Below are 27,852 nucleotides of genomic sequence, written 5' to 3' on the forward strand. Positions count from 1 at the left end.
CAACGCGACAGTTACTTCGGCTTCCACTCGAAAAAACAAGCGTGGCTTCGGTTGCCGGGATAAACAGATGCCGCATCTAACAAATTAGTTTGAGATTTGCCGAGAGTTCCTCGGGGGTCGACGCCTCCTGAGCGACTTGTTATTTCCTCTTTTTTATTTTTAGAATTTCTCCAAAGTCTTGTTGTTATATATATTTGAAAAAAGAAGAAGAAGATTTCGAGACACTTTCCGGGCCGGTCTTGTTTACCGTGCAGCTGGTTTTTCTTTATGCCTTGCAGTGAAAGAGAGATTTCTAACCCAAGATCATATAATATATATACCGTATATATATATATTTAATGTCTTGTCCTCATAATGACGTGTACGTGATTATAGAGGCAATGATTGACGGCGTAGAACTGAATTAAATATAGATTCAAAGATTTATTAATCAAACGCTAGTCCAGATTTGCAAAGGCTTGACACTAAAAAGGCTCGTAATGAATATATATATGAACATAAAACCCAAATAATACAAATCATAATTAGAGTTATATAAATGTATACAATTAAAAACTTTAAGGTACATTTTTCTGTAATCTAAAATGTATTTTTGCCATAAGGAACACTCTACTCAAACATGTCGTACACACTTGAGTTTTAGAAGATGGAAAGGAGCTCAGATTGTCAATAAACAAGACGAGACTTCTTTCTTTCTGGAGATGGACGATAATGAGGCTGTTTTTCTTCTGTCTGAACACAGATGCGGTTGTTTTTTTGGAAAAGGCGGCGCACAGCACTCTCTTGTTTGAGAGTGGGATGCTTAAAGTCTGACTGAACACGAAGTCCTCGCTCTCCAACGACCAGACGCTTCATTAGAGGATGTGTGGGTGAAAACGAAGCTCGAGTCTTTTTTTAGTCGCACAAAAAACTGCGTCACACTATTTTTTTTATTTTTTAAATCTCTCGTTCCTTTTTCAGGCCGATTTCACTCTGCGATTCTCGGGATCAATGCCAGTCCGCCGAGCCAACGGAAGAAACAACCCGAGCGCGTCGGCAAACAGGTGAGAGTGTGAGTGTTGACATTGTTGTTGAATTAGTCTGTTGGGTTAAATCCGTTCTCTCGGCACCGGAACAATAGAAGTTCGCCACTTCTCTGTCTGCGTCGGCGTTCCATCAAAATGCGTCAGTCCTTGAGTTTCATTTAAAAATCGCACTTTGTGTTGAAATGGTGATTTATGGGATGGAAAAATCTTTTGCTCATTTAACAGTTCCCAAAAGGAAGACAGCTCAGGTAAATTAGACAGCGAAAAACACATTTTGAGAAAAAGGCTCAAAGGTTCATTTATTTTATTTTGCAACATGTTTGTGCAACGAAATGCAGTTTGTTGTCACATTGTACAGCATAAGAAAAAAGTACACAAAAAACTACATAATATGGTGATGAATTTTAGTCTCACAGCCTGAGGTACTTTTTTCGTAAAATCAACGATCAGCTTCTTGGTTTTTCTAACGTTGAGCAGCAGGTTGTTCTCTGCAAGGTTGTTGGTTTTGGTCTCGTAGATGTTTGTAATGCGGCCAACGACGGTAGTGTCATCTGCAAAGTTCACGTCGGGTTTAGCGGTCGTGGTTGTGCCGCTTGACTTGAACTGTAGGGGGCCGAGCACGCTGCCCTGAAGGACTCCGGTGGTCAACATCAGGGCGATCAACAGGAGAAAAGACGCGTTGATTAAATGTTTCTGGATGTTTAAATATGCAAATTATCTATTGCTAACCTTTGGCAAATTTTGAAGAATTCTATTAGCTATAACACGTTGTTATTTTTGGTCTTTTGCCTGATAATCAGACGGAATTGCCGTTTTGTTTTCAGTTCATTCATTTCGCCTTAAATTGGATTTATTCTATTAATTGTCTGTCCGACAATTTAAATTCACAGTGATACAAAAAAAGAAAAGCTTGTGAGTGGCCACAATTCAGCATTTTAACTAGATTTATTTAATCAATTATCAAAATATTCTTTCATGAATTTTCTGCTATACAGTAATTCAATAATTGACCAAATCACTGAGGTATACATTTCTGAATTTGGTTTGTTTTTTGGAGTTCCTGTTTGTTAAGAATCCAGGACTTCAACACTCTTCCCAGAGTTCGAGTGAACTTTTTATCTTGAAATGCAAGATGAGAGTCAAAAGAAAAACATCTCCAACGATCCGTCTATTGTCTCTGCTAGATGAGCTTCATTATTTCCTCTTGCGTTTCCAAGGCGTTTGATCCGCCTCCCTCTAAACTTTTTGACAACTTTGACAAGAGGAAAGCCTCCAACACTCCCTCAAGGCTTAATTATCCCTCAGCCTGATAACAGCCCGGTGAGAGGGGGAGGCCTGGTAGAGAACAGGAGATGGAGAGCTTTAATGGAGATGGCCTGATACTACCTGACCTCTCATCAAAAGACTGTTGGCAGGCGGAGAACATAATCCCTTTCCATTTTCTGCCTAAAAAACCCCTGCTTGTGCTGTGTAGCTCAATGGGCAGAGCAAGACATCAGTGGCATCCAATGGGAACACTCATTATCCTGCAGATACACATATCTGAGTGCACGACTCGCATTAAAGCTATCATCCAATGGCACCGGTCCGGGTGATAAACCCACGGGTCTGCAGCACTGTTATTCTATCTCAACGCTTTTGTGTTGCATTTTAATAATAACCAAGTCCATCCTTACATTTAGCTCAGTTTGTTAGTCATATCCTCTGTGGATGTTTTTAATCCACAGAGACGCATCTTCTTCTTCTTCTTTCATCCCAATCCTCTTCTCTCCTCTGAAGTGCATCTCGGCTGCAATAAGCCTCCTCAAAGTCGGCGTGGATTGTTATGGAGGTTTTTTTTCTTCTCTCAAGGACATTTTAACAATTTGTGTCAAAGGGAGAAAGATAAGAGCGAGGTGCTAAAAAAAGAAAGAAAAGACGAAAGCCGGGGCAGAGATGAGAGAGATTTTGTAAACGTATTAATATTTGTCTGATGTCATTTTGTCATTAGTGAGTTTGATGTAGTGAAACATCAATGGTTTCTTTGGCAGACACAATTCATTGTTGTTTGATCTAAACTGTGAGTGTAAGTAATAATCAATGATTTCTGATGATTTATTTTATCTTAATTTGCTATTGAGATTTTTAATCTCATTAGACTACAGATTTATAGAAAGGAAGACCGTTACATATTTTTTCGGGGGCTCTTTTTTTCCCCCCACTGACTGAACTCCAGGGGCATTTAAAAAGAAATTGGGGGAACTTTTTAAACTTATTTTTTGGTTTAAAAAATAATAAATATACTTATTTAGGCTTAAAGTATATGAGCAATTGTCATAAAAATGGCAATAATTAGACTATTAGGCAATAATTAGACGATTAGGGAGTAGTCTACAGACAATCATATTCAATGTTATTCTTATTTCTTTATGGTTATTCATTGTTCCAACATTTTTTAAACAACCATTATTAAGTATAACTTATTTCTTTGTATTTTTATAAATAAACAATATATCTGTGTACCTTCATAGTAGAGGCAATACAGTAAGGACACACACAACAAAGAACAAAAACAAAACGCTATTAAATTATCAAAATAATGGAGGATTCTTTTGCCCCTCTAGTGAGATCAGGAGCAAAATTATATTTCTTAGGTCCAATGATGTTTAAAATTGTTTTTCACCCCAAAAAAAACCTTTGGATTCCACAAATGACACACACTCTTTGTTCCGCGTGATCGTGCGTTGCCGCCGCCGGTGGTTGAAGACGTCGGTGGAGAGCGTGAATGAGGAGGCGGGTCATACAAGACGGCCTTGTATCGATGCTAATGAATCATTCCCGGCTGTGTGAGGACAGCTCACCACACGACACTGAAACCAGCATTTTAAAAGAAGATGAATGCATCGAAGAAATAATACCCTGATTAATCGCTGATAAATTGTCACTTAAATTGACTTCCTCAGACACTCGATGGGGACGGAAGACCGATTGTCTCCCGGGAAAGAAAACCTGAGTATTTCTTTTCACGTTTATTATTTCCCTCGTGTCAACAGAAAAGATGGATGGAAAAGAGACGGCGGAGGGAGAGGGTCAGTGTCTCTTAATGAACACTGGAAGAGGAAACTCTCCTCAGTTTTCACTCACACCTCGTGGGAAGCGTGGAACCAAAATCTCTCGGTTGCGGCGCCTACAAATACAAAAACACACGCTGAATGGGGCCAATCAAAAAGAAGAAGCGCCTTCCAAACTCACAATAAATCCTGCTCTTAAAAAAAGGGGGAATATTGTCTCCGTGTCCTCTCTCGGAAAGAAAGGATCACAAACTGCGCTCTCGCTATCGCGCCTCTTATTGAGTGACGCTCTTTCCTTTTGTTGCAGAGTTGTCTGGCACAGATGTAGCCGAGAAGAGTAAAGGCAATAAAATGTAATCGAAGCTGTTTGCGACCATGTTTTTATGAGTGGAAGATAAACATGTTTTAATGTGCTTCCAGCTCCCTGTAAAACATGTCTCCTCTTTTTTTAAGACCTGAAAGACATGACTGTTTGTTTATTTTACTCTTTTTTTAAATTTAGTTTTCAACAACATAACAATATGTATTTTCATACAGTCACTTTCTTTGTCAATTTCTTTCAGTTGTACATCTTGGTACACGAGATATTCAGGAATACAGTGTAAACAACAACAAAGATCGCATGGCGCTCACTCCAAGAAAAAAAAAAGAAGGGGGGGAATAAAGGATAATAATTAATAGATTGCATAAAAAATAATGAAAATACAAATAATACAAATCAATTAATTAATTAAAATAATAATGATCCACTCTCAGAGAGGATTGTGTATGGACATAAGTTGATGTGCAGATTTATAAACCGTCCAAAAATTACATAATTTCTACAAAATAGCAACTTTATCCTTCAACATGTGACATAACGCTAAGCTGCTCAACAAACAGGGGGAAAAGCGTTTTGCGTTTGCACTTCAGGGCATTAATCTGGTCCCCAAAAATAAATCTACTTATAATTGTGGGATATTATGAGGAGAAAAAAGAGATAATCTTCAGTTATTAGTGTCATAATTGATTTTCCTGAATGCTTTGGATAAATGTTGAATGGGTTGATTTCCATCCTCCGCGCTGAAGGTTAAACTCTCAGAAACGATGATGTACGATCACATCGCGATGCTGGGGGAGCGCTCGCGTCTAATGATTCAAATCTACGCTCTCACCTCTGCCGGCAAAAGTAATTATGACAAAGTCATGTGGGGCCGCGGGAGGAGGAGAGGAGGAGAGGAGGAGAGGAGGAGAGGAGTGCCACAGGAGAGAATCACCGGCTCAGGCACTGGAAGACTCTTCTTTTATTATGATTTGCTCATTTTCTTTTTCAGAGATATTTGAAGTCAGATGGAAATGGTGTCTCAGAGCTTCCAGCATGTTGAAACAGGATGCCGAGCTTTAATAGCTTCAACTCAAGGGGTGTTGGGTGCTGTTTTGTTTTGAGGATTGTTTCATGTTCTGCAACGTTGATCGTTGATTATTCGTTTTATGAGAAATCCCAAAAAACGAAGAAAACAAAACCTGCCAAGCTCCAGATGTAGGCTCCAAATCATACCTGCCATAACTGGCAACCCACGACGACATAGTTCAAAGTCAAACGCCATAAGCTCCGCCCCTAAAGAGTCCCCTACTTTATGGTCCGTTTGACTCTAAATGACCATTAAGTATAAATGATGACATCATGCTGTATAGAAGAAGACTTGAAACTAGAGACTGAGACGTAAACTCATGTTCACAATGTTTACTGAGGGAATACATTGTGACGCCACTCCCCTTTAAGAGGCGGGGCCGGACCATCAATTAAGCCCATGGGGCACACCTGCCAGTGGTGTGTCCCAGGGTCTATAAAATGGTGGCTGCCCATTGTGCTGGAGGGCTTGGGTTTTGCCCTCTCCTCCGTGGGCCAGCCCAACACTTGGTTTGGTTTGTTCATGTTTACACCCTTCAACACTCATGTTGCACATACCTTACATACAACACCTTGCACTCACGCTGACCTTCACATCCCACCCTCGATGTTGCCGGTTTGGCTGGCTTTATGCTTTCTATTTATTATTCTTAATAAACTGGAGTACTGTTTACCGTTTATTGGCATCTGTGTCCCCTTTTTGTTTACATCCCTGAGCCGGGTTGTGACAAATGCAGTGTTGGGCTGGCCCACGGAGGAGAGGGCAAAACCCAAGCCTCCCGCACAATGGGCAGCCACCATCTTATAGACCCTGGGACACACCACTGGCAGGTGTGCCCCATGGGCTTAATTGATGGTCCGGCCCCGCCTCTTAAAGGGGAAGTGGCGTCACAACATCAAGAGAGAAGTAGTCACGATATAGACTTCTATACAACCAGAGGAGTCGCCCCCTGGTGGTCAGGAGAGAGAATGCAGCTTTAACACATGAAGCATAGACTTCTATACAACCAGAGGAGTCGCCCCCTGGTGGTCACTAGAGAGAATGATGTTTTAACACATGAAGCATAGACTTCTATACAACCAGAGGAGTTGCCCCCTGGTGGTCACTAGAGAGAATGATGTTTTAACATATGAAGCATAGACTTCTATACAACCAGAGGAGTTGCCCCCTGGTGGTCAGTAGAGAGAATGCAGGTTTAACACATGCAGCATAGACTTCTATACAACCAGAGGAGTCGCCCCTGGTGGTCAGGAGAGAGAATGCAGCTTTAACACATGCAGCATAGACTTCTATACAACCAGAGGAGTCGCCCCCTGGTGGTCAGGAGAGAGAATTCAGTATATGCAATAAAAGTAATAAAGTTAAATTTCTCTTGCATGCAGAATAGTCACTGTCATTTGTCTATCATAAATGATGTATAATTATAAATAAAAGCAGCATCTTAATGTTGAAGCTGCTCTAATTACATTATATTTTATCAGTTTCTTTTGCATGGAAAATCCTAATCTGTAATATAAAAGTACAGATTCCAAAGTATGTGCAACATAAAACTTGAATAACGTACTTAATGGTTGCACCACTGCTGCAAATATTACGAACATTAATACTACAATACAGCTATCAATAGCAACACTACTAATGACACTCATCACCATCTGAGTCTCATTCAAGAACACAGCTGATGAAACAATGTCAGTCAAACTCCACCGACACGAACGCGTCTATGAATAAATACTCGGCGGTGGTATTGCAGTAAACAATGAGCAAGAACCAAATCCGCCACTTAACAGTTCAGTAACCACTAAGCCCGTCATCAATGTGGAGCCAGAAGGACAATCAGATGGGAGCTTATCAATCCTCCTCGTTTATATATCCGCAACCTGGCGAACCGTGAAGAGCACGCAAATTAAATTCACGCCGCACGCGGCGGTGATTCAAATCGGGGATTATTTCACTAATTATCGGGGACATGCTCCTCTTCCCTTTGACACCGACGTCAGCGATCGGACCGGATAAGCGTTTGACATTCAGCGCTCGCGTTTACCTTGTTTTTTTGCCAAATCCCCGAGAGGATTTCATCACGCACTTCCTGCATGAAGTTGGATGAGCGCGCTCTCAACTTTCTTCTTTCTACCTTTCCAACCCCTGCAGTCGTACTTTGTCATGCTATGGTTCAGTGTCATCATCCCTTTGTTTATCCCCTGGAATACCAAGTAGGTTTCCACAGCTTGCTGGTAATCTGCGATGCAGCTGCAGGGAAGCGGATGCTGGTGTTGATGTGAGAAAAAAGACTGGAGAGCTAACCGCTAACTTGGCCGCTAATTTTTTGAACTATGATTCTCTGAAGATGAATTTAAAACGTCTCTCCAACCCTAACTCTGGTTCTGAGTGATTTCAACTTTCATGCACGCATTCTCTCTCCTGACCACCAGGGGGCGACTCTTCTGGTTGTATAGAAGTCTATGCTTCATGTGTTAAAGCTGCATTCTCTCTCCTGACCACCAGGGGGCGACTCCTCTGGTTGTATAGAAGTCTATGCTTCATGTGTTAAAGCTGCATTCTCTCTCCTGACCACCAGGGGACGCCTCCTCTGGTTGTATAGAAGTCTATGCTTCATGTGTTAAAGCTGCATTCTCTCTCCTGACCAGTGTTGGGCAAGTTACTGAAAATTAGTAATTAGTTATAGTTACTAGTTACTTCTTTTAAAAGTAATTGAATTACTTTACTAGTTACTGTATATCCAAAGTAATTAGTTACTAGGGAAAGTAACTTTTAAGTTACTTTTATGTCTGCTTTTTTAATGTCATGAACAGTACTGAACAGTCAAACACAATGAACATATGTTGTAGACCTATTTATTGCAATCAACAGGGCAACAGGCCTTCAAATCAAGCAGGAGTACAAAAGTCCCTTTTTTAGTTAACTTAATACAAAATAACTGTCTCAGTGATTTAACAGTTTTTTTTTAACCACATTAGGCCCAATGAAATAAAAGTGATTGGCCTACAGTATTAACACTAATTAAAAGAGAAAACAAAGGTGCCTTGAGGTGCTGCATATAATTGAGGGGGGGGGGTGCTAGTGAGGCGTGTACGTGCTGATCTGGAGTCAGTTTGGTAGGATTTGGGTATAAATAAATTATTTCATTTAAAATATGGATTTTTATTTAAAGATATTCATGTAATTTGCATGCAAAATAGGTCTACCCGGACCAGCGGACACAAAATTCAACCAGCGGCAAAAACCGCGGACCTGGCAACACTGGAAGTGGCTGTCAATCACAGTGTGGCACCGTGCGTGCTGGTCGAGGGGGCGTGCCTGTGATTGGCGGAGTAGAGGGGAGGCGGGGTTAACCTGTCGGAAAACGGAAGTTACGGGTGGTTGACGGGAACCGTTGTTGTTGACGTTCGCGCTGCTGAGCCGAGAGGAGCAGCTGTCTGTGTTTGTGAATGCCCAATAAAGGGAGGAATAATAACGTCGTCCCGTCTCCGTGTCATCAGTCCATAACGTCCGAGACGTTACATCATTGCGCCACCAAGGTCCTGCGATGTCAGATCAGAAGCAGCTAAAGTAGCCTAGCTTGTCTTCTTGTCTGCAAGTGTTCATTTTTCACAAAAGAGAGTAACGCGAGTAACGAACTCATTTAAATTTCAGTAACTGTAACTGCGTTAGTTGATTAAAAAAAATACTTCGTTACACTCTCGTTACCGCTAAAAGTAGTGGAATTACAGTAACGCGTACTCCCAACACTGCTCCTGACCACCAGGGTGCATCTCCTCTGGTTGTATAGAAGTATATGCTTCATGTGTTAAAGCTGCATTCTCTCTCCTGACCACCAGGGGGCGACTCTTCTGGTTGTATAGAAGTCTATGCTTCATGTGTTAAAGCTGCATTCTCTCTCCTGACCACCAGGGGGCGACTCCTCTGGTTGTATAGAAGTCTTTGCTTCTGAATAGACGGAGCTAAAAACAGATAATTTGAGCGGTGATACAAGATTTAACTTAAATCCATCACATTGGATTGGACCTCTATAAAGTGGGCGGGGCTAACAGTGGAGATACAGAGGGAGTCTGTGTGGGAGACGCAAAGGGGAGCGTTGCCATTTCTTTTTAAAAAACGGCAGTACAAGCAGATGTGTACTTGTGTACTACATGTACTCATGTACTCGTGTGTCATCTGTACTGGATGAAATATTTCTAAATGAGAAAAAAAATGGAGATTGGATGTGGATTTCGATTATAAGAAGGACGTACGAAGGAGGTGAAGCTTCCTGTGGATTGAGAGTGCTCACTCTGGAGATAATTGGGTGTTCACTCTGCGGGTTTCCAGCCGACGTGGCAGACGATCTCCCGTCGGTGTCTTTACCTGACTGCGTGATTTAATTAAGCCGAACTATTGTCTCCTCCGTGAGTCGGAGGAACAATGGGCATTGTTCCCGAGGCGCTCGGTGATCCAGGCGGCTTCTCACGCGGCGGCTCCCTCCGGTCGGCTCTCAGGAACGCAGCAGTGAAGGTGTGAAGTCACACGACGGGGCGGCGGCTTGGGGGACGGTGATGTCACGAGCTTTGAGCTTCGGTCAACGCCCCGGTGGAGGCACGGAGCGAGAGACGGCGAGCGCCGAGGCCTCAGCTGCAATCAGACTGCGGCTCCTCAAGTCGTCTCCTCTGAAGGACACAAGGTCGTCTCCTCCGAAGGACACAACGTCGTCTCCTCCGAAAAACACGACGTCGTCTCCTCTGAAAGACACGACGTCGTCTCCTCTGAAAGACACAACGTCGTCTCCTCTGAAGGACACGACGAGGCGTCGGCGCTAGTTCCTCACGTCCTTCATGGCACATCTGCAGCGGTGAAACTCACAGAAGACTTTAACGAGACGACAAGGGAAACGTACCTTCACACTTTTCTTCTTCTTCTCATTCTCGTTCTTCGTCTTCACCTTGTTCTTCTTGCTCTTCTTGTTCTCCTTCTTCTTGTTCTCATTGTTCTTGTTCTACTCGTTCTTCATCTTCACCTACTTGATCTTATTTTTCTCCTTCTTGTTCTTCTTCTCTTTTTTGTTCTTCTCCTTCTTGTTCTTGATCTTATTCTTCTTCTCCTTCTTCTTCTCCTTCCTGTTCTTGTCCTTCTTTTTCTTTCTTGTTCTTCTCCTTCTTGTTCTTGATCTTATTCTTCTCCTTCTTCTCCTTCCTGTTCTTGTCCTTCTTTTTCTTGTTCTTCTTTTTCTTTCTTGTTCTTCTCCTTCTTGTTCTTGTCCTTCTCTTTCTTGTTCTTGTTCTCCTTATTCTTCTCTTTCTTGTTCTTATTCTCCTTCTCCTTGTTCTTCGCCTTCTTGTTCTTCATATTCTCCTTCTTGTTCTTGTTCTTCTTGTTCTTGATCTTATTCTTCTCCTTCCTGTTCTTGTCCTTCTCTTTCTTGTTCTTCTCCTTCTTGTTCTTGTCCTTCTCTTTCTTGTTCTTCTCCTTCTTGTTCTTGTCCTTCTCTTTCTTGTTCCTGTTCTCCTTCTCCTTGTTCTTCGCCTTTTTGTTCTTGATCTTCTTGTTCTTCTTCTCCTTCTTGTTCTCCTTCTCGGAAGGCGGGTTGTTAAAGTTTCCCGCAGTACTTGAACGTGTCTTCATTGAGGTCTCGGTTCGTCCTCCGATTTATGGAGCAGCAGAGGTCAAAGGTCAAAGGTCAGAGCTGAGGAGTCACAGCTCCGTCCGTCAAGCTGATTTCTGAGTCAGTGAGATGAAACTTTCCTTTTAACAACCTCCCAAAAAAAGAGTCAAGCCAGAAGAGAATAAAAACCTCTTTTGATAAAGAGGAACTTCTTCAGTGGCTTAAATCAGATGGTGTGTCTGGCTTGTGGAGGCGTACAGCAGCTAATAACGTATTAACTCACCATAATGGAATAATCTAATTACAACGTTCCTCCTCTAGTAGGCGGGTTATTACAGATTAATACCACCTCGGTATGGATAGCTTATCTATTAATTGCTGATGTTTGACATAATCCAGCGTGTTCCTACACAGACGAGCAGCACAGCACTAATGCTAGTTTAGCATGTCAGCTAACGTTGTCACGTTGTTATTGTTTTGGTCTTTTGGATTTATTTTGTTGTTTCTCCGTAGCTGTGTTTCATCTTTTCGTTGTTGTTTCTTCGGGTTCGTTTTGAGTTTTGTTGTTGTTGTTTCTTCATCTTTTCGTTGTTGTTTCTTTGTGGTTGTTTCTTCATCTTGTTGTTATTTTTGTTGTTGTTGTTGTTGTTTCTTCATCTTTTCGTTGTTGTTTCTTCATCTTTTTGTTGTTGTTTCTTCATCTTTTTGTTGTTTCTTCGTGGTTGTTTTGAGTTTTGTTGTTGTTTCTTCATCTTTTTGTTGTTGTTTCTTCATCTTTTCCTTGTTGTTTCTTTGTGGTCGTTCTGAGTTTCTCCGTAGTCGTTTCTTCATCTTTTCGTTGTTTTCTCCGTAGTCGTTTCTTCATATTTTGTTGTTTTCTTCGTGGTCGTTTTGGGTTTCTTCCCGGTTGGTCCGCCTCTCTATTCGACATCTTGTAGCTGAAGGCCGGCGACACTTTTGGCCTCTGCATCCGTCCACCGTTCGCCCGTTAGCTGACGATCCCCACGCTGCTCGTGTGCCTCGAAATCACACAAAACTGCATAAAAGTAAACGACAACAAGCAGTGCAACTCTCCCGGGCATAAAACAAAACAAAAACAGGATAAGACGGGAGCCTGCAGACGAGGAGCGAGTCTGCGTAGAAAAGCGGTTAAAGATACTCGTCACTCATCAAAAGACGGTTATTTATACATCTGAGATATTAGAGGGAAACACGAGTCAGTCCACCAGGCGGAGCCGAAAGTCTCCCCGCTCGTCCTGATTGATGAGCATTCTGGGAAACATCGTGTTGAACGTCCCGCTGCTCTCCGGAGGATTTATTAGCGTCCTATTATGTTCATGTCGGGTACTCTGCTGGCAGCTACCTGAGCGATGATGCTTCTGTTGCTCTCAGGTTGCCATCACGACGCGGGCTCTCGGGCTCGGCTCCAAAAATCTCGACTCCTGTCCGATTGTATATATATATATATATATATTTTGGATTGCTTGTTTAACGTCTCTGCTTGGCTGTAATATCTGATGTCGGGCCAGGAAGCGTCGTCAGGCAAACACTCGGGGGGGGGGGGTGGAGCAAAGCCTCCGCCGCCCTGCCAGATTTACACCAGAGATGATGCTGATAGCCCAAAAATGATGACTGCGTGTCAAGCGGCAGATGGATGAATAACCGAGTGAGATGGACGTGAACTCTGGAGTCACGACAACACTGAGGACGAATCACATGACGACTGTGTTCCTCAAACACCAAGATACTGCGGCTGTATATATATATATATATATATATTCACACTCAAAATATATATTTTACCTGTTGAACTAACGCTGATTGAGCTTATATCAAAAAAAGATAATTTTATAATAATAATGTAAGAGATCTAGGACCATGGAGACAAAGACATATTTTTTAATCACGCTTTCATAATTATTGAGGACATACAACAGATTTAAATTAAACACTCAATACGCGAAGCAGCGATTTAGTCGATTTATTTCCGGGCATAGATGTGCAATAAGGGATTATGTAATAATATATGTATTACATTTTTGAGGTGTTTCACTTTATAATGTGGATAAAGAGCACCAATATGAGTATTTAATAAATGTCTTTACGGAGCTTTTCAATGACTTTGAAAACGTGTTTTTAAATTATCTGACCGCAAAACAAATTAAATATTAATTCCTAATTATATTTTAGCGTTCAGCTTTGTGTTTTCCCGATGCAAGCGGAGCACCGTGAAAGATTAATGCGACCGATTAAATGTTTAAAAATAAACTCACAGAGGCGGCTTGTCGCTCAAAGGAGAACAGATGGTCCACCTTAATAAAGGTCAGTCCACCTTAAGTGAGCCGGGGCCTCGGGGCTAACCGCCTGATCACGAGTCGACCCGATGCTGGTACCCGACTTTTAATGCAAAAACATGATGTTTCTGCCCTGTGAGTCCAACGTGATATATGCAATATGAATTATAGCCGAAGTCAAAGTTTCTAACACGTGCTGCAGCATTTTATTTTGCATATTGAGCACAAATATTTTATTTTGACCAGACTCGTACATTTCTTATAATTTTTTGTTAGCATTTTAATGCGTAGAAGACGATTCACAAGTCGTCTCAAACCATCCTCCTCCTCCTCCTCCTCCTCCTCGGAAGTGGAGGAAGAAAATCCTGAATTGGGACACCCGGCTAAGGTGGGAATCGAGCTCGGCGTTCCTTAATTATCATATCTCTGCATCACCGTCTCGTGGGAAAAAAGAATCGGGAGGATTTTTAGCGACTGAGTGAGCTTCAGAGCTTTGTGACACCTTCTCTCTCTCTCTCCCTCTCTCTCTCTCTCTCGGATGATTTTAAAAGAATTTTGACAGCGTTTCACAGTCGCATAGATTCTGGGCGTCTCGATGCCACCGATGTTTCCATTGCACACTTGTCGCCATGGAGACCAGCCATCCTCCACCCCCCCCCCCCCACCCCCCCCCCATATTCCGTTGCATCTCTCCAGTCGATCTGTTTGCACCTCTCTCTCTCTCCGAAACTATCGGCATTGAGGCCGCGCCCATTTGTTATTTTCCTCTCTTTTTTTCACCGATTTCCTCTCGTTCCTGCAGAGCTGAGGGACAAGTGATGGGCTTTGATGATGCTTAATGACTTCTGTGTTTCCCTCTCAGGCTGTTTCATTTCATTCCCCCCCCCCTCCCACACACCCCCCCCCCCACCCCTCCCTTTGGCGGGCATATATTTTGCATCTATCCAGCGCACGGTGACAAATAGCCGGCGTCTCCCCGCGGGGCGTTGTTGACTTCTCACAGGAGGGATGTTTGTGATTGAAAACGTGGTCCAGACCCGGTTGACACTTCCCAGTACCCCCCCCCCCCCACCTCCCCTCCTCCCTCCCGTGCTTTCCTCTCGCTGATGGAATTTTTATTATTGTTCTGGTCCCCGGTGATATCGTACCCCCTTCGCCTCCCGCACAGCAAGTGAAAGGCAATAAGGGGGGAATTGATTATACAGTGTGTGGACCGCGGAGCGCCGGCACTCGTGCGTGTGTGTGTGTGTGTGTGTGTGTGTGTGTGTGTTTGGGGGGGGGGGGGATGTGTTTACTGGCGTCTCGCTCGCGTATGAATGCCAAGAAGCGTCTCCCGGCAGACGGTGAATGATTAATGAGTCAGAGTGCTCGGCCTCGCAAACAAGAGTTCCACCCAGGTAGATCAGCGGTGTGTCGGGGGGGGCGCGCAGGAAACCGGTGTTGACAAGGCTAACCCTAAATAAAAGGGAAAGCCTTGACTTCATAAAACATTATAAAGATTAGAAAAGCTCCGGACTCAAAGGAAAAGTTACCGGCCGAGGAGAGATGAACCGAAGCCCCTCCTGAGAGGTCAGAGACACGTTCATCTAATCAGACCTATTGTCCAGGAACAATGCAGAAGGTTTTTTTTCTTCTTCTTGAAATCAGTCCAAGAGAATTTAAAAAGAAAAGAGAATAATAAATCTTTGTGATAGATTCCTTTCTTAAAGGTATCGGTGAGGGCCGATGCTTTACTCAAGTATTTCTGGAGACTTTTACTTCATCACGTCCATCCGACCACTTCCTCTGATTGCTGTGTCCAGCTCTGACTTTGACACGACAGGAGCCTAAAATAGTCCCTAAAAATATGTATTTTTAATCCTGTTCCTCTTCTTTCATCTTTCTTAATTTCTTTTCACTTACTCATTTTTTTTATTTCCAATTTGTTTGTTTTTGAATTAAACATTTAACACTCTCATGCCTCCAATTTGAGAGATTATATATTCTTTTCTTATCTCACAGTTATGGCTATTTTCAGCATTTCATTGCACCATTAACATAATAACGGGATATATATATATATATATTAATATATTTATTTATGTATATATATATTTATATGTTTTTTAAATTATTTATTTATATATATATTCTGAGGTGATACTTTTTATTGCTACCATTTGAATAGAGAAGCAGGACTTTCTTCCTCAAAAGGAGTCGAGTTCTTCTTCCTCTCACGCGTGAACAACCTTCCTCCGTCTGTCCGGTGAAGCCGACGTCATATTAATCAGTTAGTCATCGTGGTCCTGAACACGTCATATTAATCAGTTAGTCATCGTGGTCCTGAACACGTCATATTAATCAGTTAGTCATCGTGGTCCTGAACGCGTCATATTAATCAGTTAGTCATCGTGGTCCTGAACGCGTCATATTAATCAGTCGAGCTGTCCGACTCGAGTCACTCGCTGCATCAGAAGGAAACTTCACACACAGAAACATCGCTGTGGAGTTTTAAAATGTATTTTATATCACAATAACTTTAAGGTTGGACATTACGGCGTTTCTTGGTGTCAACATATTAAATATTTCTGTTTCTGTTGCGCTTCAATTTAATTACAATTAATTAAATGCCCTCCCTCTCCCTATCTCTCATTCTCCCTCTCCACCTCTCTCTCTCTCCCTCCCCCTCTCTCTCTCTCCCTCTCTCCCTCTATCTCTCCTCTCCCTCCCTCTCTCTATGTCCCTTCCTCCCTCTCTCTCTGTCCCACGCACCTCGTAGTCTCAGCACACCTGTAAACATCTGGATGTCTTTCAAACAACCAAAAAAGAAGATTATTTTCAGCCTGGAAAAAAATAACATGTTGGAATTATGAATCTATTATAATTATTTCTAAAAGGTCCTGCAGTGAATAAATCCTCCAATTACCACTAAACAAAAGAGCTCGGTGGTGTCGCTGCAGAAAGATTCTGGCAGACAGATTTTAATGGAACAAATCAACATATGAAAGAAAGAAAATCACTCAAATCTATGAATGTATTGATTTTTAATGGAGAAGCTCAGCGGATAAAGATTAATATGCAGTAAATAAAGAACGTAACTGCTCTTTGCAACCAGTCTTCTCTTTTATGGAGGACTTAAAATGTATTAAGTAGAAATAAATGCATGAATAAATACAGGATTAAGTAAATAAATGCTTAAATAAATATAAATAAATAAATACAAGAATAAATGAATAAATGCCTAAATAAATGTATAAATAAATAAATGCTTAAATAAATGTTTAAATAAACACAGGATTAAATAAATAAATATTTAAATACATGTATAAATAAATTAATAAATACAGGATTAAATAAATAAATGCTGAAATAAATGTATAAATAAATACAAGAATAAATTAATGAATGCTTAAATAAATCTATAAATAAATAAATACAGGAATAAATAAATATAAGTTGTACCTAAACAGGACATTATTAAATAAATCTATTTCTACATTTCTGTATTTCTTCATTTATTTATGTCTCTATTTATGTGTCCACACGTATTCCTTCATTTATTTGTGTGACATTTATGTGTCCTTGTATGCAAATGAGATGGGTGGTCCGAACCTCATCGTTAAACAGGATTGGTCAAGTAGGGGAGCCAGACAGAAGCAATCGATCCCGAACCCTTGGACCTGAAGACGAACAGCGTTTATTGTGCGTTCTTCTCTGTACTTTACTTTCTGAATACCGTTGTTGAGTCACGGAAGGTCATTTTAGGATGTTTTCAGGCGAGAAGTTAGTCGATTAAGCATTAAATCGTTGGTCGGTTTGTTATGATTCAGCCAGTTCAAGCAAGTTTTAAAGAATCTGTGAATGAATTTTAATGGAAACCAATGTGGAGTGCCTGAAACTGTAGACATTTGTCTGGAGGCTCCTCGGATGCATTCAGGTGGGAGGCTCCTCTCGTGAAACACTGCAGGGTTTATTTTTCGACTTCCTTTTTGACATTATAAATAGATCCTCTTTGCTCCTCATTCCTCCTCTTTTTCTTTTTAAAGGTGACCCCCTTTCTTTCCCTTTGTGCTGTCTTCCTACCTACACAGTAAATTCCCCAGTGTTAAAAATTCAGTGTCAAAGTATATTAACTCTTTCAGAGTTTATGACAACACTAGCGAGAGTAAATAGCCTCCAGTGTTGATGACAACGTCCACTGTTACTCTGGAAAGCTCCGCCCCCACCTTCTCCTTTCAAACTGAGTTTCATCACGCGCGTTTTAATTCTGAAAAAGACTGCAGTAAGTTTCTCTAAATCACTTTTTTATTTAAAATGTTGATATTTCAGCAGAAGCAACATTTTAGAATAACTCTCTACTCGCTGAAATGAATGAGCGGCGTTCACGTGGATGAAACATGGAAAACCACTTCTTCTTTTTTAGAGAAGCGCTTCGCAAACGACGATGAAGCGCTGCATCGACGTGAAAGAAGAAGAAGATAAATAAAATCTCTCCGCTGAGAGCGTTGCATCATCTCTGCATGCTGACAACTCAAAACATGCACCGGTGGGCGCTGGAATATCTGGCCCAGCCCATTTCCAATGCATTTTTAATGGGAGGGGCGGGGGGGGGGGGGGACTGGGAGAGGCTAACTGCTGGAGCCCGGAGTGTAGCCCCCCCTCCACCCCCCCGATGAATAAGTAAACACATCGAACCAGAAGATGCAGCCGGTGAGACTCCCAGCTTGAAGCGAGACAGATTGTCCTTCTTCTGGAAGCTGTTTACTCAGCGACGATTCCCCCGACGCCATGAACGTGTTCTCTCTGACTCGGGCGGCAACTTTAACTCTGGACCAGGAAACCAGGAAATTGCATTTTCGGGGCCGACTCGCGGGCAACCGGGGGGGGGGGGAGGGGGTACACAGAGTCTTGATATCTGGCTGATTTTAATATTCTCCCAATGTGCTGTTTACTTTCTTTTTATTAGTTGTGCAGTTAATATATTACATTTGGGAGAAAAACTAAATATTAAACATGTTTTTATTTCTGAAACGGTGATAAAGCACGGACAAAAAGTCAGGGTGGATGTCGCCTCAAAGGAAGGTTGAATATTGGACTTAAATCTGTCAGGTTGCCATGGGAACGACACAGTGTCGCTCTGTAACTGCCGTCTCACCTCATCATCCAGTCTTGGCAAGGAAGAAAGAAAAAAATATCCAGCTGAGATCTGTTTTTTGAATTTTAGTGTCACGGTACTTCAGGGGGGGGGGGGGGCAACGTATAATTACAAACGGGGACAAGTCAAGTTTTATCTATGTTTCACAATTATATATATATAATTATATATATATATATTATATATAATTATATATATGTATAATATATATAATTATACATACAGGACTGTCTCAGAAAATTAGAATATTGTGATGAAGTTCTTTATTTTCTGTAATGCAATTAAAAAAACAAAAATGTCATGCATTCTGGATTCATTACAAATCAACTGAAATATTGCAAGCCTTTTATTCTGATTTATTGCTGATTATGGCTTACAGCTTAAGAAAACTCAAATATCCTATCTCTAAATATTAGAATATCATGAAAAAGTATACTAGTAGGGTATTAAACAAATCACTTGAATTGTCTAATTAACTCGAAACACCTGCAAGGGTTTCCTGAGCCTTGACAAACACTCAGCTGTTATAAATCTTTTTTTAACTTGGTCTGAGGAAATATTAAAATGTTATGAGATAGGATTTTAGAGTTTTCTTAAGCTGTAAGCCATAATCAGCAATATTAAAAGAATAAAAGGCTTGCAATATTTCAGTTGATTTGTAATGAATCCAGAATGCATGACATTTTTGTTTTTTAAATTGCATTACAGAAAATAAAGAACTTTATCACAATATTCTAATTTTCTGAGACAGTCCTGTATATAATATATATAATTAATTTATATATATATAATTATAATATATATGTATATATATTATATATAATATACAGTATATATATATATAATATATATATGAAAAAAGATGATGGTGCACGTCAAGAAGCTTCTATCATGTTTTCAGGTGTTTTTCAAGGTACGCTTTATATATTCTTCTAGATCTTGATATTACTGTTCACAGCTTTCTTCAGTGAGAGGGTGGTATCATAACCCCCCCCCCCCTACACACACATACACAAACACACACATTTGTTATTCCAAGACTTAAAGCTCTGTTCACACACACTCACACTCTCTCTCTCAGCTGCCTGCATGTCAACAGGCAAATGAACCGCCGTGTTTACCAAAAGCTTTGTTGTCCAACACCCCTGCTTATTAAACTGCACCTCATTAGAGGCTCTGGAGGCCATTTTAATAAGAGATGAATGGCAGTTTTTTTTACAGCTCTTCCTCTCCGTTATCGTCATATAAATTGATTCTCTCCCCGCGTTCATGCGGCTCCTCACAGGAAGCTCAGAGTCGTGTTCCAGACCGACGCTGAGTTCAAAACCCTGAGCTTCTCTCTGCTTGTGATTTTAAAAACAGGCTCCGTGTGTTTTTCCGCTAAATCGATTAAGCGCCGGTCGCCCGCTGTGCGTTCACGCCGTCACCGTCCCTCTTTTTGACCATTTATTGTCTGCTCTGCAGCCTCTGATCACATCGCATTGGCCTCATATGAATATGCAATGAGGATCAATAATAATCAGATTCGGTATCGTTACCATGTTTGACATTTTACAGGTGAGAAATAATGTTATTTAAGCTCTTTGATGGACAAACGAATATGAAATAGCAAAAAATTACCTGAAGGATTCAACATTAAAACAATAGAAATAACAATTATTAAGTGAAAAAGAAGTAATACTTCAATAGAAAAAGTAAAATATATCAACTAAGATGAAATAAAGTGATACTAACTCCAGTGCTTCATGAAAACTAATAATGTGAGATATTGAAAAAACAGTTTGGTTGCACATCGATTAAAGAAAAATCATATCGCACATGAAATTAAAATGTAATGTTTAAAAAGTTATTATTGCTCATGATGTGATTACTGAGAAATGAATGCTCTCGATGTCGTGTGTTCGACGCACATTGTATATTAGATCATATTCACAGAGTTCCACGAGGCTCCGTGAAGTTCATAAACGAGAGCTTTTATTTCAAAGCCATTAACAGCCTTTGGCACAGAGTCCGGACACCAGCGCCCGATGATCCCCTCCGAAACATTTCACTGCCGAGGCATTGTCGTTGTTAGCGTTCGGGTCGGGGGGCCGAACTTTAATCATTCAGGCTTTTATTTATACGAGGCTGCGCACTGAAAGACGTTTACAATTTTTTTTTTGCAACCATAGTTACTATATTTTGACTGTAGAGGCCTCTGGTAGAGACCTGTCAATCACCTTGTAGCCCCGCCCCTAAAGCGTCCCCTGCTTTATGGTCTGTTTGACTCTAAGTGACCATAAAGTACTAAATGATGACATCATGCTGTATAGAAGAAGACTTGAAACTAGAGACTGAGACATAAACTCATGTTTACAATGTTTACTGAGGGAATACATCAAGAGAGAAGTGGAGTCATTATATAGACTTCTATACAACCAGAGGAGTCGCCCCCTTGTGGTCGGTAGAGAGAATGCAGCTTTAACACATGAAGCATAAACTTCAATACAACCTGAGGAGTCGCCCCCTGGTGGTCAGGAAAGAGAATGCAGCTTTAACACATGAAGCATAAACTTCTATACAACCTGAGGAGTCGCCCCCTGGTGGTCAGGAAAGAGAATGCAGCTTTAACACATGAAGCATAAACTTCTATACAACCTGAGGAGTCGCCCCCTGGTGGTCAGTAGAGAGAATGCAGCTTTAACACATGGAGCATAAACTTCTATACAACCTGAGGAGTCGCCCCCTGGTGGTCAGTAGAGAGAATGCAGCATTAACACATGAAGCATAGACTTCTATACAACCTGAGGAGTCGCCCTCTGGTGGTCAGGAAAGAGAATGCAGCTTTAACACATGGAGCATAAACTTCTATACAACCTGAGGAGTCTCCCGCAGGTTTACGGGCTCACTTGAGTTTTGATGGTTCACTTTGACCTGATGATGGTGCCAAATGAAGAGTGCTCCTCCAGTAATGGTTTTCCCGAGCCGACTGTTGGGATGAGTAAACTGATCTTTTGGGGTTCTGTAGAATCATCCGATCTCAATGTTTTCAGCCCATTATGACAGAAAGAAACGACGTCGGGAAGCAACAGAGACGAGGACAAGCAGATCAGCCTCAGGTGGGCTGGAAAACGAATTTTTGTTGCTGCAATGCTGCACATTTTATGGATTTTCTTCCCTTCCCTCAACATCCCCTGTCAGTTCGTATCGGAAAGAGATTCTGAGAAGAAGATTAACGGCCCGGGAAAGAAAAAAAAGTCTGACTTGAGCAGTAATTTGTAAAATTGTCGGGCCTGCAGCCCCGAATGAAAGTTTAAAGGAAACGAGTTTTCTGCTGCAGGGCTCACAGTCAATAACCAGCTGTGAGAGAAGGAAAGAGACGCTTTAAATTCAACTTCCATTGAGGTGCCTTTCAGCGAAGGCACTTAATCCCAATTTGGCTTTGGTAGCGGCAGCAAAAGCCTCCACCAGTTAAAAAAAAAAGAAAAGAAAAAAAAGAATCTGTGGTGGTTGTACTGGGAGCTCCCGAGTGGTTCAGTGCTGAGTCTGCTTCCTCAAAGCGAACCCCTTCCCCGGATGCTAATAAAAGATGAATGAGATGCTTGTTGTTGCGGCGCCACGGCGATGCGTCTCCGTGACAGCCGGTTCACCACACGGACGCCGTGAGCACGCAGGACTCTGAGTTAATGCTTTTACATCAGGAACACATAAACTCACGTGCACATGGTTGTATTTTAGTGTAAATAAACCAATGCAAAGGCGTCAGGGAATGTTTTCAGAGTGTTTTCCTCTCGACTTTGTAGTTTTGTGTCAATTTAATATCTTTTGCGACCAACTTTTCTTTCTTTTGTTCCTTAGCGATTTGAACTGGAACTGATTAAAACGTCTCCGCAGCCCGAACTCTGGTTCTGAAAAGTGATTTCAACTTGCATTCTCTCTCCTGACCACCAGGGGGAGACTCCTCTGGTTGTATAGAAGTCTATGCTTCTTGTGTTCAGGCTGCATTCTCTCTCCTGACCACCAGGGGGCGACTCCTCTGGTTGTATAGAAGTCTATGCTTCTTGTGTTCAGGCTGCATTCTCTCTCCTGACCACCAGGGGGCGACTCCTCTGGTTGTATAGAAGTCTATGCTTCATGTGTTAAAGCTGCATTCCCTCTCCTGACCACCAGGGGGCTCCTCTGGTTGTATAGAAGTCTATATAGTGACTCTACTTCTCTCTTGATGTATTCCCTCAGTAAATGTTGTAAACATGAGTTTATGTCTGTCTCTAGTTTCAAGTCTTCTATACAGCATGATGTCATCGTTTAGTACTTTATGGTCGTTTAGAGTCAAACGGACCATAAAGCAGGGGACGCTTTAGGGGCGGAGCTTATGGGTGATTGACAGGTCTCTACCTAGAGTTGTCCGGTCTGGGAGTAAAACCTGACCTCTTTCACACTTTGCTTTCAGCTCACGAAAGTTCATTGAAACATTTCACCTCCTTAGCCCCGCCCCCTTCTCTCGTGTCTCGCGGTTGCAAAAAAAACAAAAAAAAGATGGCGACGGCCAACATGCCGAAATCAAGACTTCAGAAAACGCACAAGGGACACCACAGTGACCACGCCCACTTCTCACACCCCGTGAATAAACTACGGCGAAGAGGCGGTTCGGGACGTGAAGTTTAATTCCTTTTTAAGCAGAACGGCCCGATTAGTAAAAACATCGAGGGAGGAGCGGAGCAATCGAAGAGAGCGGTCGCCCCTTAATTTAATAAAGTCCGCGGCGCTCCGAAGAGGACCGGGAAGTCGGCTCCTTTCATCCTCGTCGTTCCCGGAGCTTTGGGCGGAGCCTCAGATGTAAATCCTGGAAGTGCTCGAGTCTTTCAGCTTCACTTTTCTCATTTATTCTCCGAGATAAACCTCCGACGGGACTCATTGGCATTCCTCTCCGGTCCGCCGGCTCTAATCTGAAATGACTCCCGCCGTAGGGAGGAGCTCACGGGGGCCGCCGCCGCCGAGGGAAAACAACAACAACAACAACAACAGCAGCAACAATAACTTGGCGGAAGAGCTTTTTAAAATGTTTTTAACTTAAGCAAACAGGCCGAACACACGCTGCTTATTTATTCATAGACGAAGCCTCATTTACATATAAATGTGTTGACCTATGGGAGGCAATCAAAAACATTTCATTTATTTGCGCTATTTTTCTTCTTTTCCGCCTCATTAGATATTCTTTCGTTGTGTCAATATCTTGATTTTTTTTGCAGGGGGCAAATATAATGGCCTCTGTGTGTGTGTGTGTGTGTGTGTGGGGGGGGGGGGGGGGGCTCTCACTGTATTGACTCTCAGCTGTCACTGTGTTTCATCTCAGGTGGCAGCAACACAACATGGAGGACAACACAATGAATAATAAGTTGTTTATTGAGTTTATTTGGCTCCATAGAGGAGGCCTCGGACATAATTGCCGCCATCATCGTGGTTATGGGGGGTGTTTTTGTTTATTTCTCGAATGTTTCAGTCCCATCATTTTTTTTAAATAAATAAAAAAGTTGAGCAGAAACCAGTGAACTCATCATGGAGTTGTTTTAGTACTTTATAATATTAACATGACATTGATCATCACTTTTTGTTTCAGTAAATATATCATATATAATTTGTATATATATATAATTATTATTATATTATAGAAATATTATATATATTATATGCATTAATAATATATATAGAATGTATATATTTATATATATAATATTTAAAAATATATTATGTGTCGTGTTTTACGCAAACATCAGCTTTAGGGAGGGCGACACGTGGGAGCCGTACGAGCTGCCAAAGAGGACACAGAGTGATTCTTTTGTTATTGTTGTTTACTTGAGAGCGTCAACAAGAGGAGTAAACATCACACTGAACTGGAGCCGGAGAAGTTTTGTTATTTTTATTTTTACGTCACCGCTGCACAAACCGAGCAGATTACTGGAATGATCTGTTGTTAGCGGTTACTCTGCGTGGTCCAATGAGAAAGCTTCGAGAAATCAACCTTCTGTACATCTAATAGAAACCTGATTAATATGTGAATATCTTTTTATCCACTTTTTACTTTGATGACGGACAGCGGAGTAAAGGAGCGTTATGGTTGACTCTTTCAGCTCTCATCGGCTCGTTTCAGTGAATCGAAGCTCAAAGTGACTCCGCTTAATCTGCTCCATGTTCAACTCAATAACAACTTTATTTATTTGTCATTTAATCTTTTTGACGACAGAATTCCAGAAAATGTTTTTTGTTTATTTCTCGAGGGTTTCAGTCCCATGATTTTTTGTTTCAGTAAAAATATATGTATAATTTGTATATTGGTATATATATATATATATATAATTATTATATTTTAGAAATATTATATATACAGTATATATATTATATGCTGTATAATATATATACAATGTATATATTTATATATGTATTATATGTGTATATATATATAATTATTATATAATTATAGAAATATATATATATTATATGCATGAATAATATATATACAATGTATACATTTATATATATTCTATTTATATGTGTATATATATATATAATATTTATATATTATATATATATTATATATATATTTATATACATATATATAAATATTTATATACATATATTATATGTATGTGTATATATATGTGTATATATATATATATATATATATATATATATAGCGGCGTGTACATTGTCTCGCACATCTTTATTTCAGTTGTGCTGACTTCCTGTTTCCTGTCTGATTTCAGTGATCTTTATGCTCATGTGGAAGTTGGTGGACACGATGAGGTGTTTCAGGAAACGCTCCATGTTCCCCTTCCTCGGCTTCCTCATCACCTTCCTCCTCTTCTTCAACCTCTACATGGATGATGGCTTCGTGCTGGTGAGACACTGAGATGGGTTCAATGGACTAAATACATTTACATTCATTTGACAGCTTTAGTTACTTTTAAAATTAAGATTCATGCAAATTAGGATGTATTGATATCAGTTCATTAATGTTATTAATATTTTAATCATATATTTAATAATATTGAGGGTTTTATGGCTTGTAGGACGAAACACACATTGTGAAGGAGTCGTTTTGGACTTTTTTAAATGTATTTCTTAAATAATTAAATGTATTTATTAAATATTAGCCAGTAGTTTTAAATGAGCTCCACTGCAGCATAAAAAGTCATGTTATTTTTATTAATAATCTAATGATTTAATATATAAATAAAGAACTGTCACATGGGACGTTCTTGTACTTTTAAAGTACATTTTCCTCACAATACTTACATACTTATACTATTATATATATATATAATAGTACATATATTTATATATTATTATAGATATTATATATTCTATATATATATATATATATATATATTATATATTATATATGTATATATATATATTATCCTGTATATATATATTATATATATATATATTTTTTTACGTGTACCAGAGTATTTTGACCCTTTGGTATTATTACTTATATAATATTTCCTCTTTTACTCGACGTGTGCTCGTTATTCTTGATCTGTAGGAGGCTGAGAAAAGGCCGCTGGGAGAGACCCTGTTGCATCCTGGGAACTCCGAGCGATACGTCCACACGTTCACCGACCTGTCCAACTTCTCCGGCGCCGTCAACGTGACGTACCGCCACCTCGCCGGGATCCCGCTGCCGCGCAAAAGTAGGTGCAGGCGACGCCCCGGCGGCGGCGCGCGGCGGCCGTGAAGTGACCGAAGCGCTTTGTGTTCACAGAGTACCTCACCATCGGCTTGTCCTCCGTCAAGAGGAAGCGAGGGAACTACCTCCTGGAGACCATCAAGTCCATCTTCGACCAGTCCAGCTACGAGGAGCTCAAGGAGATCGTGGTCGTGGTCCACCTGGCCGACTTCGACCTGGTCTGGTGCGAGAACCTGGTGCAGGAGATCAGCAGGAAGTTCGCCCACCACATCATCGCCGGCCGCCTGCTGGTGATCCAGGCCCCGGAGGAGTACTACCCGTCTCTGGACGGGCTGAAGAGGAACTACAACGACCCCGAGGACCGGGTCCGCTTCCGCTCAAGCAGAACGTGGACTACGCCTTCCTCCTGAACTTCTGCACCAACCTGTCTCACTTCTACGTGATGCTGGAGGACGACGCGCTGCTCCCGGAACTTCCTGACGGCGCTGAAGAAGGTGATCGCCCAGGCAAGGTTCCTACTGGGTGATGCTGGAGTTCTCCAAGCTGGGCTACATCGGGAAGCTGTACCACTCCAGGGACCTGCCGCGCCTGGCTCACTTCCTGCTCATGTTCTACCAGGAGATGCCCTGCGACTGGCTCCTCATCCACTTCCGGGGTCTGCTGGCCCAGAAGGACGTGATCCGCTTCAAGCCCTCGCTGTTCCAGCACATGGGCTACTACTCCTCCTACAAAGGAGCCGAGAACAAGCTGAAGGACGACGACTTCGAGGAGGACTCGGCGGACATCCCCGACAACCCGCCCGCCAGCATGCACACCAACATCGACGTCTTCGAGAGCTACGACGCCGCCAAGGCCTACAGCACCGTGGACGAGTACTTCTGGGGGAAGCCGCCGTCCACGGGGGACTTCTTCGTCGTCATCTTCAACAAATCCACGAAAATCCGCCGGATCAAGATCGTGACGGGCACGGAGGACCGGCGGAGCGACGTGCTGCGCCGCGGGGCGCTGGAGGTGGGCCGGAGGGCCGTGGACACCAAGCAGGGGCGCCAGTGCTCCTCCTACATCACGCTGGGGGAGTTCCGAGGCGGCAGCGTGGAGGTGGAGGACGTGGACCGCAAGATCGGCTTCGACGTGGAGTGCGTGCGCGTCGTGGTCACCGCCGGCCAGAAGGAGTGGCTCATCATCAGGACTATCGGTTTATGGACCACGCAGCCCGCCACTCAGATATAATGACAGTTAGAACATTCGTTTTGGACTTCTGGGAAACTTGTGTTCATTGGCTTCAAAAGCGATCCATATTTTCTTGGGTTGTCTTCAAATGTGAATGTTTGTCGAAATATAACAGTCTGTTCAGGACGGAGGAGCCTTTATCCCCACGTGTTCTTTTTCCTAAATCCAAATATAAATTTCTTCCCACATGGCTGCTTTTCTTGTTATTTTTGTTTTGTTTTGTCGTTGCATCTTAAAGGGCCGGTACATTTAATAATTTTCTAACGATTATCTGAAGTTTTTTCTTTTAGGAAGTTGTGAGATTGGATCATTTGCTTCTTTTAAAAAAGGAGGAGGATGCTCCTGCATCTGAACTCAAACACAATGTAAATAAGACATGAAAGGGAGGAGGAGGAGGAGGAGGAGGAGGAGGAGCCGATATAAATATAAATTATTAAAGAAGCTTCTCCCGTTCAGAAGTGTG

At 41.7% G+C, this 27,852-nt stretch overlaps 1 pseudogene; it reads left to right on the forward strand.

Moving 5' to 3' along the window:
- Nucleotides 1-27,579, forward strand: LOC130195983 (alpha-1,3-mannosyl-glycoprotein 4-beta-N-acetylglucosaminyltransferase C-like; annotated as a pseudogene).
- Nucleotides 27,580-27,852: the final 273 nt, after the last annotated feature.

Source organism: Pseudoliparis swirei, chromosome 6, assembly GCF_029220125.1.
Source record: "Pseudoliparis swirei isolate HS2019 ecotype Mariana Trench chromosome 6, NWPU_hadal_v1, whole genome shotgun sequence".
NCBI lineage: Eukaryota > Metazoa > Chordata > Actinopteri > Perciformes > Liparidae > Pseudoliparis > Pseudoliparis swirei.